The sequence below is a fragment of the Mytilus galloprovincialis genome, chromosome 5, assembly GCF_965363235.1.
Source record: "Mytilus galloprovincialis chromosome 5, xbMytGall1.hap1.1, whole genome shotgun sequence".
In the NCBI taxonomy this organism is placed as follows: Eukaryota; Metazoa; Mollusca; class Bivalvia; order Mytilida; family Mytilidae; genus Mytilus; species Mytilus galloprovincialis.
The window spans coordinates 9957255-9964509 of NC_134842.1; the positions used below are offsets into that span (position 1 = coordinate 9957255).

Consider the following 7255-nt stretch of genomic DNA (forward strand, 5'->3'; position numbering starts at 1 on the left):
AAAATACATCCCACATTAAAAACACCATGAAGCAAACATATATCTCCTTTTTTATAAACTAAATCCACTGATTGAAATTTCCATCTTGACTATTTAGAGACACAAAAAGAAATGGCTTAAAATGTCCCATATCTTATTCAGGACATTGGTCATGATGCATGAGGAAAGCAAGCTAGCTATCGGTCATATAAATTTTACCTTTTAGAAATAGTGAATATTTTTTTACTGGGTAGTTTAATGACCACCTGTTGATGAGCTCTCACAATACTTATTGTACAATTTAAATGGACAAATTGTGTTGACAATTTTTTATTCTGGTCAGGCAATAGGTATTTAAATACCCCAAAGGTGATGAGATAATGACAGTAAGTGTTCACTTGAACTTAACCTTGGCGATACCTTGTCACATATTTTTTATGAAATATTCAGTTATTCACTTTCCATTTGTTTGTTTAGGCAGATGACTATTGCTCAATGGTCATAATTGTTGCTTTTATATGACGTGATATTCATTGCAAACTCGACCTTACTATGCTTGATTTACTGACAGAAAAAAATAATTGCACAAATCACATACCATCAGTAGTATATGCTCCTTTCCGTCGTTTTCGTTTTGTTGTTATCATCTTGAAATAGTAAGATTCAGTGGTATTATTGTCTACTTGATTTACTCTAAAGAAAGGATATTTAATAGCTGATGTGTCTTTAGAAGCTGCATCAAAAGTCATTTTTAATCTAATTTAACGACAGATAGAAGACACAGAATCAGCGTAACATGTATTTAAGAAATTCACAGATTAATAGTGCATTCATGATTCTTGAATAAAATGTTGTTTGTTTTCCTAAATAGATATGTCATTTCACAAATGATATCGGATATGTTCCTTACGTCGTAACTACAATCCCCTTCCCTTTCATGAATGTGACCTACACTACCAATAATTTACCCATACGTTTTTGGTACATTTCTACCCTCGTGCATATCAGTACTGTAAGGAAAGACTGAAAACTTATAATGTTATACTTTCAATGAAATCAGTACTGATTTTGCCAGTACTATTTCAGTACTGATTTTGTCAGTACTGTTTCAGTACTGATTTTTTCAGTACTGGTTCAGTACTGATATTGTCAGTACTATTTCAGTACTGTTATTTTCAGTACTATTTCAGTACTGATTTTGTCAGTACTGTTTCAGTACTGATTTTTTCAGTACTGGTTCAGTACTGATATTGTCAGTACTATTTCAGTACTGTTATTTTCAGTACTTTTTCAGTACTGATTTTTTTAGTACTGTTTCAGTACTGATTTTTTCAGTATTGTTTCAGTACTGATTTTTGCAGGACTGCATAAGGACTGATTATGTCGGTACTGTTTAAGGACTGATTTTGTCAGTACTGTATCGGTACTTTTAGTGAATTGATTTTATTAGTAATGGTTTAGTGATCTTCTGTTTTTAATGAATACTTACTTTTCATTTTTTTTTATATTTATCAATATCAGAAATGTGTTTATTTATGTATAGCTGTATTAGTTGATTTTGGTGTGTTTCTTTGTTGTTGTTTTTTTAAATTTGAATGCATATTCTTCTGAATAAATTGAGATCTGAAAACTAACAAATTAGGTAAGTATAGAATGGTATATTGTGACATGTTGACGGCTTTTTTTAATTCATTTTCTTATATATTGTATCTTGTGTAGACACCTCAGATTCAATATTGGTCTGTATTATCGGAGAAATTTGGACAGATGTACATCTGTTTGAGAACAATTGGTATTAAAATATAGTTTTGAGTATTCTGTGATAATATTTCTACTTGTAGTATTCAACATGCCTACGCCTATATTCAACTGTTGAGATTGATTTATCAGCGACGTGAAAAAGACTAAAGAAATGTCTCAAAAAATATTTCCCATATAAAACAAACTATTCAGGTAAAACAACATAAAAGAGGGACGAAAGATACCAAAGGGACGGTCAAACTCATAAATCGAAAATAAACTGACAACGCCATAGCTAAAAATGAAAAAGACAAACAGACAAACAATAGTGCACATCATAACACAACATATTAAAATGAAGAATAAACTACAAGAACCCGACGAAAAACTAGGGATGATCTCAGGTGCTCCGGAAGGGAAAGTAGATCCTGCTGAATATGTGATAACAAATCCGGTAAATAGTCTAATTTGGTAGGTCACATTCATGAACTCGTGATGGCGTCCGTAAAATTTACGAAATGTAGCATGTTAAGCAGTTTATCAGATTTTCTTATGAAATTGTTTGTCCTTTCGGATCAGCTAATTTAACTCTCGGATTTTTTGTAGTGTTCGCTATTGTTTTAATTTTTTATTTGATGTGTCTGTCAGGTTATTTTGTAAGATCATACGGTTTAAGAACTTTCAATATTTTTTTTTTATTTAGTAATTTTAAATATAAGTTTTCAAAACGATTTGTAATCTTGATTTTTGGCAACAACAGCAAACGCCATTGCATATGGATGAACCAATGACCCACTCTAACTTTTCCAGAAAAATTGTCTTCAAGCGCCACTACATTTTGTATATAATTATTAATTGCTTTTAAACATTAATTCTGTAGGTATATAGTTAAATTCAGAAGAAACTTAATTAATATGATACAATTGTGAAATTAATTAATAAAACAAATACAGGAACACTCAATTTTGTTTTGATCATGGTAAACTTTATTGTTCCCTCCCCCCCCTGTCATCTTTCCGTTGAAACGCCTCATAAATAGCCAGTTTTCTGGCTGGTACCTTTTCTTCAATTGAGTCATACAGATTTCTGACTTTGGTCCAGAAAGTACCTGTAACAATGTTACCCCTTCTTTGTACAATTCTCTGAAAGAAATTAAAACACATATATATACACGTTATAATGTCAACTTAACATATACAGAACATTTTACTGTTATAATCGATCTATCTCTCACTATTTATATATATAGTAGCATGGATTCAAATCCCGGCGAGGGAAGAACAAAACATTTGCGAAAGCAAATTTATAGATCTAACATTGTTGGGTTGATGTTCAGACGAGTTTTATATAAATAATGTTCACGACCATGTATCACCATTTTTTGCTGGTGATCCGATGAATAAATCTGTGGTAGTTGTCACTGGCTCAGACATACTTATAAATATATATATATATATAGAGAGAGAGAGACAGACAGAGACGATTATCGGATTAAAGTCCGAGCCTTTAAAATACTATTTTTTTATATCAATTAGTGCAGAAAGGTATAAATTGTCAGAGAATGGTTGTTATATTTGATGTCTTTTGTGTGTGATTTTCATTACTAGTACAGTTTCTTTATATGATTAAATGTATAAATAATTAATTTGAAAAATACGTGAAGGTACAAAACGTCATGAGATTTGCGAATGCGATTAAATTCTTTTTTGGGCACTCTGGTATTAAACTGTGGTTCCATCCGTGTCTTTTGGTTCAAACCTGAGAGGAGCCGATGTCATTATTGCTTTCATTAAGCTTAAAACTGTTTTAGATATGAGGAAAAGACTAGTAACAAAATGAAAACATATCATCATGTTTTTCTCTGCAAATATTGTAAAATATCAGACGCTAAAAAAAAAGATGTACACTGTTGCTTGTAGCTGATATTTTAACTTATTCAAATTATTATGAAGAAAACTTACCATTATCAATACTACTTTTTTTCTATATCCTACTGTATTTACAGTGGTTTGGTGCAATGTACTTGCAAAGCTTTTGAATAATTTTCTGGTCATTGGTTCCCTTCCCATTTCCATATTTTTTTTTAGCTACAAATAATACATAATATAAGAGAATAATTTAATTTTGGATGTAACACGTCTTCAGATTGGCTGACGTTATTGTGTTATCAGCCCATAGACATAATTTAGTCATGAAAAAAATTAAAACAGAGAGAAGGGAGACTCAGTGTGTACAATACAATCACATATGTATGTCTCCTTTGCTTTAATTTTTTTTTATGGAAGTACTTGATTCTCTTTTCTATTTCTGATAAATTTAAGGCATTTATCAAATCGAAATTATTCAAAATAACGCATTTTTATCATATTGAAACTTAACGAATACAGTTTATGATTCCATTAGGACAAAGAAGGTAATCGCAACTTTAAACCATCACTGTACCACTAGAGAGATACGAATTATTGTCAAAATGTGGTTATAAGCATTTTGAAAAAGTTACATAACACTATTTTAAGAACCAGCTAAAGTAAAAAAAGAGAACGAAAAACAAATGTTAGGATGTATAGACGTACATACGTACGAAGTACAGAAGGACCAGGATAAAACTACAACGGGGTATACTGAATTATATTAAATATTTGTATTATGATAATATATGATTTTATTGTATAGCAATATAATATTTTCCACAGAAGGTAACCAAAAGTTAGCGTGCAATAATATCAGATTATTACATGTCATTTTTCATATCGCATACATTATCAGCCCTAGGTTCAATATCAGCCCAAGAGCCCCATGGAAAATACTTTAATTTAATGCTATTATCATACGGTAAAAATCATATGTTGTTTAGTCTGAGTATATGATGAATTACAATATTGCACTAGTGCAATAAATCTTCAAAATTCATGACGTCATCAACGACAAATTTGTAGTTTAAAACAATTTTTACCTTAAAATATTATATTGCTATACAATAAAAGTGTTATTGCATGAATATTGGGGAATATTGCCCTCGTAGAACATATATTGCACTCGCAAGCTCATGCAATATAAAATTCTACTCGGGACAATATTCCCAAATATTCGTGCAATAACCCTATATTATATTTCTATTATGATAGTATAAGCTTTTATATTTATATTATGCTAATATAAGATTTTATATTTATATTATTCTTATATAAGATTGTATATTTATACTGAGCCAAAAAAGGTTTAGCAACAAAAATGGGAAATTTTATTTTATTGTATAGCAATATGATATTTCCCACAGAAAGTAACCAAAAGTTAGCGTGCAATAAATTCTAACATTGCACTAGTGCAATAAATCTTCAAAATTCATGACCTCATCAACGACAAAATCGTACTTTAAACCATTTTTTGCTTTTAACTATGATATATTGCTATACAATAAAAGGGTTATTGCATGAATATTGTGAAATATTGTCTATCGTAGAACATATATTGCACTCGCAAGCTCGTGCAATATAAAATTCTACTCTGGACAATATTCCCCAATATTCATGCATTAACTCTATATTAATACAAATTCATAGCAACATATAATTTTGATAATAACCAATAATTATGACATGCTAAAAGCAACATGAATGTTTATCACTCACATTCATGAGGATTTATTTTGTATGGAGCGCTGGAGTGCTGGAGGGTAAAAATACGGAAATGAGTATAGTGTTATTTAAAATCAATTTCTCAGAAAGCCATACCCTAAGTGTACCAATGAAGGATTGGCAGGCACACCAGCAGCTTCCCTTAGTTAATGCACTACTTTTGTGACCAGAAAAAAAATTGTCACGTGTTGACGTAAAGCGACGGTAGCGCTCCCCCTTGACAATAGTTTTTTTGGTCTACGAAATATCGACTTATCCTGTGCAGTTGCAATTTGTCGATTTATATTTGTTAGTCTCTCAACTGTTGCCTTATGCACATTCAATCGACCACGATGTCAGCAATACTCATTCCGGCATCAACCGTTCCAAGAGCTTTCTGACGGTCATTTTCGGGTAGGCCCGGTTGACGCCCTATGCAATTTTTTCAAAGGTGTAAGTGTTTTTCTTACAATGGTGTGTTTCTGAACGTTAGTGAAAAAGATTTTTTTAATATCGTTTTGTACAGGTACAGAAGTTAAAACATAAATTACACGTGCAAAGCTGACATGGCACAAAATCAATCACCAGGAAAAAAGTACGACTGCTTTAAGTTACAGGTACATCTAAGGATTAAATCAATGATGTTTAAAAAAAAAATTCCAGTAAGAACAAACAATTTGTTGCTAAATTTTTTGGCTCAGTATATACATGTATCATGCTGATGTATAAAGACAGCCCTTATTCAAAATATATCTTACAGTTCTGTACATAGCAGGTCTATACTCCATGCTAAACTTCTTTCTGATATGCTGTTTGGCCATTCTTACTTCAAGTGCAGTAGGGGTTCTGCTCATTTCCAATTGGATCAGCTGCTTTATTTCGTCCTTCCTTTAAACCATGATAAAAATGCATTATTTTCTTGCATTTTTTTTTATACTGATAAGCTCAAGATTGATTACATGTGAAAAATACAACTGAGTATAAATAAAATGTCCAAGACTGCACAGTATACAAAAAACACAATATATTCATTTATTTTTTCATTCCAACAAAGTTAATGTTTGTGACCCTGATATGAATTTAACTCTAAAACTGCGCAATTAAGGACAAATTTATAAAAATGATCGTAATTTACTCCAATAATGCATAATTTATAAGAATTAAAATTAAAAATCTTTGGATCCTTTGAAACTAAAATACACCAACATTGGACCATAAACTTGAACATTTATTTTGACTCATTTGAAAGGGGACCAAATAGTAAAATTTCTTCCTTTACAACGAACTTGCATAATAACCGTTCTGCTATATTGATGGCGCCAGCAGAATAGCAATAGCTAAATGAATACGCTATTTTTTATCAGTTTTATTGAAGGCAGCTTATTCGGAGTCGTCATAGTAATATATTTCTTATTTCCCCGGCGCTGACCAAATGGTCATTTAAAAAAAAACAAGATCTAAAAAGAAGTATAAAGCTTATTACACGAAGTTGTCATGCTATACTTACAATGAAACAGTCTGACACATTGAAAATGTCAGTACCAAACGCCGCCTTGGCAATTACATTCAACTCTTTTTGAACTGCACCCTCAATGCGGAACTTTTTTTCTTTGTCAATCTTTTGATGCAGTTCTTTAACTGACTGTTGTATGTCCTGGATGTAATCGAATAAATTTCTTCCTAAAGCAATGGAAAAATATGAGAAAGATAAAAAAAAAAGTTTATTAGCTTAAGGTAGATTGATGGTATACCGCCATCTTGGATTGTACAATCACAGAACAAAATCAGTCTAGTTATTTTCCTTAATCTGCAAATTTGGAGAAAGATTTGCAATTCAATGGTTAGACTGTTTTTCTTTCTAAAGAAAACTTGTTAATTAATTATTTTAAACAAAATATTTTAACAAATATCATTTTTTGGGT

At 31.1% G+C, this 7255-nt stretch overlaps 1 long non-coding RNA gene across 1 annotated transcript; it reads right to left on the reverse strand.

Annotated features, from left to right (window-relative positions):
* Window positions 1-1708: 1708 nt before the first annotated feature.
* Window positions 1709-7031, reverse strand: LOC143074311 (uncharacterized). The gene is made up of 4 exons (XR_012977790.1): window positions 6841-7031; window positions 6092-6217; window positions 3681-3806; window positions 1709-2861 (listed from the first exon to the last, which is right to left on the reverse strand). It is a non-coding gene; the product is annotated as an uncharacterized LOC143074311 (long non-coding RNA).
* Window positions 7032-7255: the final 224 nt, after the last annotated feature.